Here is a 13,527-nt window from a genome sequence, read left to right as displayed (position 1 = left end):
TAAACATGAACGGACGTTACTGATTCGTTTTGGGGAATGCTTCAAGGGCATGATTTGTCTCCGAATTTCGGGTAAGTTATTCAGAATTCAAAATTCAGAATTCATTTCGAAGCCGCAGTAAACAGTCCGAAACTCAGACTTGGACAAATTACGAAAACCAGGAACTCGAACTGATATTTGCAAACAACAGGTTGAAACACCTATCTCAACAATGGCGCTAGCGTCATTGTATGCGATGATGTATTTCATTTCCTGAAAGCTTTAGATATGTTCCATTGCATGATCATCAAACCTTTTTCATCTCAATTCTTCCGGGTATTCGCTAAGACTTTTATAGTATAAATTAACGGAGCAAAAATGCTCTTTTAGGTGGCTCGACATTTCTGAATTTATGCCTTGACGGCGCATAAATATTATTTGCGTTCTGCAAGGGAATCTCCATGACTTATGAAATGTTTTATTCATGACGTAGCCTTGGCAGCGGTGTGACGAGGCGAAATATGTGGCGACATCAAGTACGATATTGACAACGGTAATTCTCACTCTTGTATGTTGTATAACAGTGAATGTCACGGTGGAAAAAATAATACTTGTTTTCGTTGCCACACAATATCTTACCTTTCTCCAATTCATCCACCCACACTGATCCTGTCGAAGAAGGCCAATAGCCCTTTCTTTTTTTCTTTGTGTGAACACTGTGAATCAGCTTAGCAACTGCAACTACTGACAGTGTACAGACGCACCATAACAGATTGAGCGATGATGTGATGATTCGCGAGGTGATTTGCTGATAGCACTCATGCGGCTATCGGCAACCCTTCTTCAAGGAACCATTTTCGTGCCGATCAAAATACATCGCGTTTGTGGCAACACTTCGCTAGGGATAAACGCTGTTACCGCCATAATTTTCGACGAGTGATTTTTTGCATGATTTTGTTTCGCCTTAATGAAGAACCCTGTACATGTGATTTAAGTGTCAATAAACGTTCCATAGTTGTAGAATTCGTGTCATTGTCTGTCATCCTTTTCTGCCGGCTGCCGGCTGTGCTGCCTGGGGTTTTTCCTGGGTTTTCCTCAGACGCTTTCAGACATATGTCGGCGCAGTTCACATAGAAGTCGGCCCAGAACGCACATTCCCCAGGGCGTTAGTCGTGACCTTGACCACCTCTGTGAGGCCGACAACGACGACTCCTTTCACCATCACCACCACCACCTTTTCTTCTTCGCGTAAACATATATCTCCTCTCCCCGAGTCACGGACAGTTACCTACGGCACTTCACTCTGTCTTCTAAGAGATCCTGCACAAGTTGTACTGTTACAGTTGGCGTGCATTATGCGGGTTTATAGCCGTGTGCTGCCAATGAAGAACAACTGAGGCAAACGACAGAGGCGGTCCAGCAATTTATCATCCATAGAACTCTTTTTTTTTTCATTCCAATACTATAACAGAGAATAGTGGAATGAAAGGATACTCCTAATAAAAAACAAAAGATGTCTTGTCATTTCATTTGATTACTGCAACTGCAGTCGTGACGTTTCTCATAATTGTTACTGCAATACCAGCACGTCTAAACGTCGTCACGGGATTAATTATCCCCGTATCCAACAGTTAAGAATCCACATGTTCAAAACCCCACAAAATCGGCACAATCTAATGCTGCCACCTCCTGCAACACGCGGGGGAACTGTACCCAACAAACTTAAACGAACCTTGGTCTCACTATGTTGGTCTCTCGTGTCTATACACTAATCAACGTCGCTTCGTTTTGCATTCCTACAGCGCATCCGGCCTCATAAGCCTAACCGGCAATAAAATGTGCATTTCTTCCGCTAAAACGACTTCGATGAACATCGAAAACACGCGAAGCTGGCCCGTTGCTCTGTGATATGCTACTTTGAAACACGGTCATTCTCAGACCTCGGAGATATCAGCTTTCTTTCTTTTTTTTTTTGTTGCAATTTGTGATTTTGGTATTGTGAATCTTGACATCTGGGATTTTGGACGCTGGGGTATCGTGGCGTACCCGTCGTCACCACCACTGTTGTGGCTTTATCGCAGATGCAAAGCTCCTAATGGACTTGTTTCAATTGATCGAGTCCCGTCAGGGCTTTCCGTGTTGTACTTCTCCGTCGTGCTCATTGTGTGCACTTTTAATCAAGATATACCCCCGTAGGTATTTATCCGGATTGTGAAAAACTGAGCCAAGTAGTAGACTAGGGTGATTGTAACCTGCAACAGCTCGTCTTCGTGAATTTCTCAGCAAATGATACCAGAAACCCGTCAACATATTAGCTTCCGCCCCGCCATCGTTTAATCTGCCCTTAGCGGTTCACACTGCAGCGAAACTTTAATTACTGCTGGGGTCGACAGCGTCTGCCATCTCACCAGTGAGTCTTGTTTTGAACCTCACTCCCCGGGACACGCTCTAATTAACTTATTTCCAGCAAACGTACTTCTTCAATTAGAGGACATTAATCCGGTACAAATCGACACCAGCGGCTCATCGCACTGATGAACTATTTCCTGTCCTTCCCGCGCTTGCTTCTAAGTGCCTTCCCCTATCTCTCTTTTTTATCTGTTTGTGTTTCTGTGCGACCGGCCGAAGGGAACCGCTTCCAATTATGCCTCCGTTAGTATTAATTCTACCATGATGGATTGGATCTGACTCCGGCGTCAGGCCGTGGCAGCCGATGGCTGACAGATAGCCGACCACAGCAGTCGCTCATGATCTGTGTATATTGTCGTCCCATACAAGATGAAATGATCGCTCACTTTGAATAAGATGAAGTAGATTGCGCCAACTACGAAGACAATACCCAAGAAGAGGGAGGATCTAAAGGGGAGATTCAAGAAGTTGTTTCGATGTACTTAAGCAAGTACAATGCTGTCACCAGTGCACTATATGGCAACTCCCGAAGTTAATTTCGGAAATGGGACGTCGGCTGACGGATAGAACCCAAAAATATAGTCCCCGTCATATGATTTTTTTCTTATTCTGTACGCACGTATAGTACTTCTGTATTTGTTAGGCTAGCACTAAGGACACTGTGGTGAGTGAGTTTCACGTTGACAACCTCGTTAATCAACCCAAAGTATAACTTACGTGCTGCGAATGAATCAAGCAATCTCGTGACTATTATATGTAACCGTAGCAGCATATGGAGTAAGGACTCATAGGCACCTTGAACATAATGCACTTATCAAACGGAGATTACACGCAGTTGCCTAGTTTGTTGTTCACTGTACCCTATAGATATGACACACTATACGATACACAAGGCATGTCACGGGAAGATTACTTTACCCGCATTTGTTCAAAATTATCCCGACAGGCTATTCTTACGGTTCTCCAATGTTCGGTAGCGCAATCGATAACAAAGATAAAGAGATCCGTGAATTTCGCATGAACATGTAAAAAAAAAAAGAAGAAGAAACGGAATAAAAAACGTGCACATGAAGGCATCACCAAGACCATATACAGGGTGTTCAAAATTAAGCTTTCACGAGCGCTACGCAAACACAGCGATTACAGGAAACCGGATGATAACGTTACGCTACTTGTGTAAGAAACAGGGGCTGCTAATTATGTAGCACCTGTTTCTTACTCAAGTAACAGAAAAATAGCACCAGTTTTGCTTTTGTTCGCCTATTTATAAAGTGCTAGTGAAAGCTTAATTTTGAACACCCTGTATATACAATTTGGCGGAGGCAGATCTCTATCAGAGAATGTTGCAGAGGTCACCATTGATGGCAAATACTAATGCTCTCCATGATAGTTTCCGTATTTGTGTTTTTTTTTTTCGTGTTTCTATCGACGTGCCCCGAGCACGCCACCCGAATATCAGCTCACTGTCCTTCAGTATTGTTCATACACATTTAACAGGTCTGAACTGACACACGTTACGTGTAAATGTACTCCAATAACCTTAGTCTGAACTGGTTAACTGTGCAACAGAGAAATAAATGATGTTGTTCAGCGACGAGACATTCTCGAACCTTCCGTGAAGAATCTACGATAGGCGTTTATATACACTCCTTGTACACGAGCCTTTTTTGTTTCTTTCTTTCTTACTCTGTACGTTACGTCCAAAGCAAAACAACTACAATAAATGCATTCCAGCACACGTTAGTGATCTCCATCGTTCGTTTTTCTCTACGTTTTTATATCCCCTGTGCCTGTCTAATCGAGAACCGCGTTGGAATTCCTCGCTTCTCAAGTGGCCGGAAGTGGTTATTAGCTGAGCCGTCTGAGAGGGGACGTTCCCAATTGGTGCTCCCAAAGCTCCCGCAACGGTTCAATTGGTCAGGATGACTGGACCGACACGCGCATCCCAGGGTTGGCTGGAGGAGGAAGAGAGGGGGGTCAGTAATGGTCACTTGGGGAGACTCATTTATGAGGTCGCCTACAATGAAGACTGATTGCAGTCCGTGCTTGTCCGTGGTACAGAAGAGGTCAGGACCGAAATGATTGCATCATGATCTTTGTCTGTCCGTCTGTCTATGCTGAAGTGGTACAAAGATATTGTCACTCCTACTGGCATATTGCATCTTTTAGTTCATAGGTGTTAAGTAATGAAGATAAGGGAGTGTCCTAGAACAGCCTTTGGAGCATAGGCGTCTCCTGATCTTGGTCACGACTGTTCTTTCCTTCAGATGCGATTGCATGACGCATATTGGAAATGATCGGAACCCAATTATAGTGGCCCTGAGATTGGAATTATAAAGGGACTTATCACCGGAAGAATCCTGCATAACGCCGCCGCGAGATGTGTTGGGACGCGTAGCTTCTAAACAACGTTTTGTGGGACGCATACAGGGTTTGTTCAACGCCAAATTGATGCTTCAAAGAGACAGAAAGAAAGAATGTATGAGCGAAGGTGAGATAACACATCACTCTCTGGTAATTTCGAAAGCCTAGACTTTACCTATAACTACTCGATGATAACATTACTCAGAGTTTTGCGTTCCTTTTTCTCGTCACTACACATACCGCATACGTCAATGATCATTTTGACAGGGGATGTAATCCCATATGATTACGATTAATAACCCCAGCAGTATTCCTGCTTGATAACAACATAAATAAATTCACGGTGATTACTACTTCTATGCTAAGTCTTTCGGAATTTGCCATTGGAAAAAAAAAAGCATTCATTTTAGTCCTCACATCTTCTCGAATGCTCCGTTAGCGACATCGATAGCATCAGCAGTATTGTGGTATGAATTCCTATGCTGTTACTGTCAAGTACACTATAGACATAGACGTCTGTGGGGAACAAGTAGTTCTGAAATCGATCTGAAGTATCGCATTTTCAGAAAGAAGTCGACACATCGAATTCGACTTTATCTCTGTTGACACCGCCGACTTTTCGTTGATTGTGCTCCGGCCCGCCTATATACGTGTAAGTTTGTATTGTCGCGCTGACAAGTTGATTACTTCTTCACGTAACTCTTCTGTCGCGACTCTCGTCCCCATATGTTTCCTTTTCCTTAACATCGCCACCGTCTCCTGTCAATGGTTGCGCTGTCACCCGACGGTACACTGCAATATTGTCACCTACTGACTGAGCGTAACAGATGTTTGTTCACGTCATTTTGCGATAGAGAGTTGTACGTGAAAGAACCCCGACTACAAGGCTGGAGGGAAACCTTGGCTGGAAGCTCACACTTCGAAAGACGTGGTTTGCACGGTGGTGGTGGCACCGTTTTGTATGTCGCCCGCAAATATTTGTATGTACAGAGTGTGTAAATAACAGCGTCAGCAACAGCAGAAACGTGTGAGGGGGAAAGATTGGCGCGCCGACGTTAGCTGTTGCGGGTAGCGGGTTGACTCCGTGCCTTCGCTAGAGACGGCCAGTCAACACTTCATATGTTGACATGCTATAGATGCATTGCGAACTACATGAAAAAATAAAGAGAAATGCAGTAAAAGTTCTAGACGTGAAACTATTGATCGTGCGCGTAACCAGTTCCATATGCGTAAAGTGGTTATATTCCTCTGACCACAATGAAGGGACATCCGGGTTGAGAAAGGAGGGTCAGGGTGAAGTCAGTCAACACATCAAGCTCTTCATATTTCTCCTCTACTCAGTACCATTATATTATTTTATTTATATGATTTGTTATACATTCTTTTTCTTAATGTATTGCTATTTACCTTTCATTTCACGCCCTACAACGACTACAACTTTATTTTAATGATGGTGATTGGAGAGTTGACGTCCTACGTAACGCGCACATCAAACCTGAGAATGAATTCTCTTCAGCGTGTCTCCACACTTACAGATATGAAGGGAACGTCCCGCCTCGAAATCTCTGAACTCGTACTTTCATTTCGTCATTAGCATCAGCGCCACTATGACTGACCACTATACCACGATCATGCTCACACGTAGACAGTTCGATGAATAAAGTGTGCGCAAGCGAACTTCGCTTCGACAAAGTGTTGACTCTGAGAATGGCTTGTTAGCCAACACGATAGAGTTTCATGCAGAGAGTCGAACCGAAACGTTTATAGGTTCGGTTCGGGTTTAGGTTCGACGATAAGGGTTCAGTTCCGTTTCAGCTCCGGAAGGCGACTATAATGGTTCGAATCGTTTTTTCTTTTCTTTTTTTTTTCAAACAGTTCGGTTCCCGAACCGGTTCAGGGGCCACGGGCGGGAATGAAGCTCAACAGGCAGGTTAAAGAGCACTTCCGTTTCTGTGGTACAGCGCTTGAAGTGGACAGGAAGACGTCAACGGTCGTTCAAGATTTTGAAAGATTTTGCGCGATATGAAAGACAATATTAGTACTAATTGCGAGAGTTACGACACACGGTAACCCACCGGGTTGTTCGCACAAGCTGGGCAGGAATATAACAGTCAACCAAGCCTACCACCTTGGCCTAAGTCATTTAAGTCATCAAAAATTTATGAATACCAGTCAGGAGACGCGAATACATGTTAAAGGTAGTCTACGGGACAATCCGAAACTATTTTAATGGTGTGTAAATAAGTTCCATAGATCCTTCCGAAACGATAAATAAAGTTGGTTTCATAGTCGAGGACTCGATAGCTGCCAGAAGAACTGGGAGGCTCAAAACGAAACCGAAACTTCTGAAGGTTCCCTCTCATACCTCCTGTACCATGCGTGACGTCACCGGTAGTCTCGTGTGGGCCACTGGCTGTTTTTCGGGCACCTGGAAGACCAGCCACCTGCTTCATCAATTTCGTTCTAAAATATTCGAAAGCGGTAAGAGCAAAACGTACAGAAAGCCGTAGACGAGGAATACCGGTGAGGTGAAGCCCAGTGTTGCTGGACTGCTTTTCCGCGGAGGAGCGCGTAATGACTCAAAGGAAAATATTCCTTTTCTAATTATTTGTGCCACTTGGGGATGAGAAATTGTATTCACCGAAACATCATACGGTACGGATTGATGTCGCAATGTTGCCCCAACGCGTTTTTGGTGCGGAGTCTCCCTTTAAACACCAAACAACGCTTCATGGTAGTTGGATTGGAATGCTGCGATTCTGAGCACGGGATCTTGACCTAAAAGGCTTGTTATCGTGTCATCATTGACCGCCGCCGTGCTACCATGTCGCCTTTAGAGTGATGTGCCTGTGGAACAAAGACAGAGCACGGGCAAGCAAAAGCAAGTGCAAACAGAGAGTTCGACCCATTTTCGACCCATTCGCGATTCTTAAATACGATGTCAGTATGGAGGTTTTTACCTCTTTTATTACAAATGCGCAAAGAAAACCAGCTTGGTATGTCCTTTTCATTCTGACCAGCATGAGGCCCTTTACATTGTAAGGGGTTTATGTAAGTTCACACACGCATGTTGGGAGTTTATCATGCAGCGTCATACACACGGACGCACACTGCAGTTGAGTTCAGATAGTTTGCTTTCGCAATGCACTGCCATCCAAAGGAAGTAGAGAAAATTTGAAACACCGAAACTCGCACAGCTGACGACATATCCATCGGATGGTCCGCGTCCTCGCATTTGTATACAGGATGCCCACGATAACTGACAGCTCTGACAGAAAACAAAACAGAAAATGTGACAGCTAGTCCGCAGTGACGTTTGTGTTACAAACGGGCTGATCTTATAATGCAGCACCTGTTCGTAACACAAAGGTCATAGGAGAGCTGTCAGTTTTTCTTTGACAGCGCTATGTATCAGCGATCATTTCTGCAGTTAGAGTGGACACCCTGTATAGCTGAGGCTGATTAGTATATTATTATACTTCACTTCACTTCACTCACTTGATGTCACTCGATGAATGCTACCAAATACTGTCGTTAACCTCTAATTTATATATATATTCATGTGTATGTCTTAGACATTAGTAGTCGTAACAGTTTTCAGTTACCATCTTAATTGTTGTTATTTCGCGACGTCACAAACTCCAGAGCATTCCTGCAGGGCACTACCTTTTCGGCAAGCAAGAAGGAGGCTACGAAGGTAACAAAAGAAGGAAAAAAGACGAAAAAAGTAGTTTTTATGTTCATGCACAACATGCAAAGTTCCGCCCTTAGTTCCATATGAACCGTCATTTGAACCGGTTACAGATACTTTTTTTAACGGTTGAGTTCCATTTCAGCTCGAAAATGGCATCGACTGTTCCGGTTCGGTTCAGTTCCGGTTCGGACAAAAATAGCAGTTAATAACTGTTTTCGGTTCGGGTTCGGTTCGACTCTCTGGTTCCTCGGAGGTAGTAGTGGGGACACGTGCGATGCAGGAGAGCGCCAAGTGGAAGTTGAATGCTTTTCCACTGTCCAGCCGCATCTTTTCATTTGGGGTTCGTTGTGGGGGTCGTAGCCAAAAGCGGGACAAAAAGTGGTCCCACGATCAGGCAAATGAGATAACGGGACTACGACGGAAAAAGTGGGACCCCTCCCGCTTAAGCCCTGACCTCTCATCACCTTAGATAAGCGTCATCTCCCTTATCTGTTGGCGGTTGTTACCACTAGTCTCTAGACTCACCTCCGCCGTTACCAATAGTGGTATCATTCATGAGAAGTAATTTAGTTAGGAAGTAACTAGTCACTGAAAAATAAGTAGCGAGTGTAACTAATTACTCTTGCTCAGAAAGTAACGTTCAGCTATAACTAGTTACCCAAGTTTTTAGTAAGTAGTTGCTGCAACTAGTTCCTCTCAGAAGTTTTTCGCCACAATTTGGGAAAGCGTTCGCATTTCCTTTTGAGTATCCTTTGGCGCATGTTATTCCTGGATCACACAATTCCCCTTAGCTCTTAAAGAATGGAGATGTGAAAAGGATATCACCGCGACGCAGAAACAAACGCGTGACGCGCTCAGTGTATTCGGTTGTGACCCTCGACTCGAGGCCACTTGTGGTGACACCTCACTACCTCACTATGCTACACTCCAAGAAAAAAAGGTAGAATCCCCTAGGAACGACAATATTTCTACCATTTCGGACAAATCCACGCGTGCTTTCTCCTGTGCGGGTAGAAGCAGTGTTGTCTGTTTCCCTTGCTCCTCTCTCCCACCTTTGTTCTAAGAAAAAAAAAAAAGGTAGAATTTCCTACCCAAGCTGGTAGAACGACAGTTTTTACTCTGTAGTTTGTTTCTGTTCTCTGCAGTTATACCAGAACTTAAAATTGGTGTGAGTAGAAATGTGGTTGCAATACAGCTTTACCGAGATGGGTAGAAAATTCTACCTTTTTTTTCTTAGAGTGTAGGATATGCTCGCAGTATCCTCGAACACAAGTACAACACTGACACTGTACCTCGTAAAGGGCCGAAATTAATTTTAATTTACTTTGGTTAATTTTGGTATTGTTACTATATAAACGTGACCACTGCTCTGATGACAAGAAAACAATTCTGTGTTCAGCGCTCCTAACTGCAATATGGAAGAAGTGGGGTGGTTTGGAATAAAGCTGGGCTTGGGAGACAAACTTTGAGCAGCAGCTGTTGCCCCATTACAACCTGCATATGTTGTTTACATTGCACTAGAAATAACTTAGAACTTGCGTCCTTTTGTAGCCATTTTGGAAGCTAACTGCAGAGGAACTAACTTACTTGTAGCTGTAACTTATCTAATTACTATTCGTGCAAAGTAACTCTACTTCGTTCGTGTAGTAAATGAAACTAACTCAGTTACTTTTTCGGGTAACTTTTCCCAAGACTGTGTGCTACAGATAACCTTTTACCTACAAGCTCTTCGTGCTTGGGCAACCGCGGTGGCGCAGGTATGCATTTCAGGTATGCAGCGCATTCAATAAAATTTCACAGTTTTAAGTTTGCGCTCATCACCTGTATTGCCCTCGTCCTTTTCGGTTCGCTATGTACAGAGCACCTCTTTGAATTGCTGAGCGACGTGCGCTAATGCTCCATCCTGCGTAAAAACGTTCTTATAACCAAAGCAACATGTTCCTTCATAGCATACAGCGCGCTTCCCAAATGCTCTGGACACAGGTTTGTGTAACGAATCTTTGAGCACACATTGTAGTCAGTGTAACAGCGCACGGAGCCTCATATTTAACATATAACGCTACGTCAACTAAGATAAAGACGTTTGGATGGAGCAGCTGGTGCTTTGATTCCCATATGATAATGTCATCCGGTGTGGCAGTACCAAGTTTTACAACTACCCGACCACGCATTTTCGGTTTAGAATCGGTTGCGCATCCCCATATTTCTAGCCAGGCGAGGTGGTGAAACAAAGAGGCATGCTCACAAGAGAAGCTATACTTCGTTTATGACCTAAGTTTGGCAACAGGCGGTTCATAATAGTCCTATTCACATTACCTGGCCTTCAGAAATCTTCAAAGGCGCACACCTGAGGTCTTCCCTAACACCGCGCTATCAGTGCTTTTATCCCAGTTGCAAATGGCCTCAACAGTTTAGGGATAATCTCACCGAAACCAGGTGGTGGCAATGACGCCAGTAATTCGGTGGCGGTAAAAATGGCCTGGAATCCAGGCAAATTTCCGCGAGAATCTTTAACCCCGCGTGCCAAGGTTTCAGCGCTCGTTAAAGCTTTTGCGTAAGCAAAATTAATCGGCCATCGTTGCGTCGTTCGTAGCAGCGGCACGCCATAAACCCCGTATTATTATCGTACTCAATTTCCATCGCCATCATTATACGTTTCTTCTTCTACACTTCTCTCCTACCTTCTCCTAGCCTTTCTGACATTTGATTACGGCGTGTGCGTGCGGATAATTCCGACCACAGTTGATACCCTGTACGTTGATACGGGGACAAGAGGTCTCTTTTAGCGCAGTTCAGAGGCTAATGCCACAGTATAACCACATTTCTTACTTTAGCCTCTCTGGAAATGCCTTTTTTACGAGCGCCATTCGTTCAGGCCAACGGTGCAAAGGGATTCCTTTGGGATGGCGTTGCCGCTACATGCTATGCACTCAGCAGGAGATGGAAGCAAAGCAGAAATGTCCTTGCCGTGTATGGAACTGAAATGGCTTTACAGCTTGTAATCATGGCCTGTTTACGGTAAGGAAACTCGGTGGTGAGATACTCTGATGCTAACTCTATTTCGGGGATCCCCGAAGGGATTGCGTGTCGTCTTCTCGGAGTGCATTGGTTGTGGGACACTTTAGCGATTCATAAGCTCGCCCTTAGCGCGATACATGAGAGTGTAGACGGTAATGGAGAATGCTTTATCCGTATTTCGAAATGTTAGGTAAGTAAGCTTTCTTGCACCGGGTGAAAGTACGCATATTTTTTATACTCTCCTTGGGGAAAAAAGGATAGAAACAATGAAATTGCTGCGTTTATTATCGTACAAGCCGTCATGTAGTGGACTGCATTTTATTAAGGTTCCTGTAACAAGAAAGGTAGCGACAGCCTCCCTCTGTCGGTGCTCCCTTTGCTGTTCCCCTGGAACGTTTCACAGTGCAACAGTAGCAGACGACAGCCGCATCAAACCCGTGTGTTTCTGCACGAGGAAAGCATCGCCTACTGTGTACCAAGGCCATCGATTTCTTTGCGTACTCGACATAAGGGGGTGTAGAAAAGCGTCAAGCGCAAATTTAACGCTCAGTCATTCGGTTTTTGTGTTAAAAACAAGTAATGAGCCTGAAACTGAGGTGGGGACTTCTGGCACCAGTTTCACGAGTCTTATCCGCTGCTGCCGTCGCGCTTTACCTAAAAAGAGAAAGGCGGCATTCCTTTCTACGCAACGCGAAGTGAATTATCGCGTCGAGAGAGATTCACCAGCAATAAACCACATCTAGCGGCGATTTCGGCATGTTTATAAGTTTGTTGGCTTTGAGACTGACAAGTTCGTTTTAACAAGTGTCAGCGCTTTAGATTTTTGTAGTGGCAGCTTGCATTCACCTCATAGGGTGTCATGAAGAGTGACCAGATGATCACACCACAGACACATATTTCGCGAAAATATCTGGCAGAAAAGAATAAAAAAAAAACATTAAAATGTGCGTCTTGAAAATTTTGGCCACTACTGAACACATCTACTTAGGCTACTAAGTCTGCAAGAAAATTTGTTTCCCTAAATAATGCTCTTTTGCAATACAAAAGTGTTAAGAATAATAATAATTGGGAGTAGATTGACACGTAAGGTGCTGCACGTGTCGCAGGGTAGGACTGCGGATAATTTTGACCACCTGGGGCGTTATGAAGAAAAAATACACTAATTGAAAGAAAGCCTTGTATTAATTTATTAGGATATCTAAGTGACATATAAATAGACATATAATACTTGACTTAGTTATCTAGTTTTACGAATGGCTGCGTGCCATGCCAATGCTACGACTACTACACTTCTCATTGCTCTAAACACTCTGTGTCAGAACAAAATTGTTTTTCGACATTAGTATCCGAAGCCTGGCCTCGTTTCCTTTGCCGCATGGAATGCAAATTAGCTACTTGTCATCTTCGCTTCGGTTGCTGCAGCTCACTGCACAGCCGCAAGGCATCTAGCAACACGCTGAACCGCAGTGAACGTCGCAAAATTTACCAGTAAGTCGAAGAAATGCATAAACTCGTAGCAAAATCAGACCAGCACGCCCTCGACACAGCGTGGTACCGCCGGCGTGTAGGAGCATTGGGAGAGAGAGAATGTCACGTGTTCAGGGTCGACGAATTCCTGAGCGCGTCGGAAGGAGCAACGAGTGTCGCTACTTTTGCCGAGGTAGAGGGGCTTCACATTTCATGACATACCTTCTCCTTGGAAACTGAGATCTCCTGCAGTGTTCATTTATAAAAGTGGTGCAATGATTACCTGATCGTACCACCTTACAAGTACTTTTGGTTAGCTCGTACATAACGTAGCTATAGCTACGTCAGCATTATTTCTATTAGCAGCAATATTTCAGCAGCAGTGCAATGCGGGTGTTGGTGGGAGGGGCGAAGCGGCAACTACATATTATTATCGCCAGACGCCATTATGTATAAGTTTAAGTTCCCAGTGAACACAGTCCGCTGAGCTCATACCCCTTGCTCTGTTCCGTGACAAGAATAGTGCAGAGGCTTAAATGTTCCGTATGTTTACGCTTGTTTTTTGCTTGCCGTAGAGAAACTGCTCGCAACGTAGA

Source organism: Ornithodoros turicata, chromosome 2, assembly GCF_037126465.1.
Source record: "Ornithodoros turicata isolate Travis chromosome 2, ASM3712646v1, whole genome shotgun sequence".
NCBI lineage: Eukaryota > Metazoa > Arthropoda > Arachnida > Ixodida > Argasidae > Ornithodoros > Ornithodoros turicata.
This window is presented reverse-complemented; position numbering follows the sequence as displayed.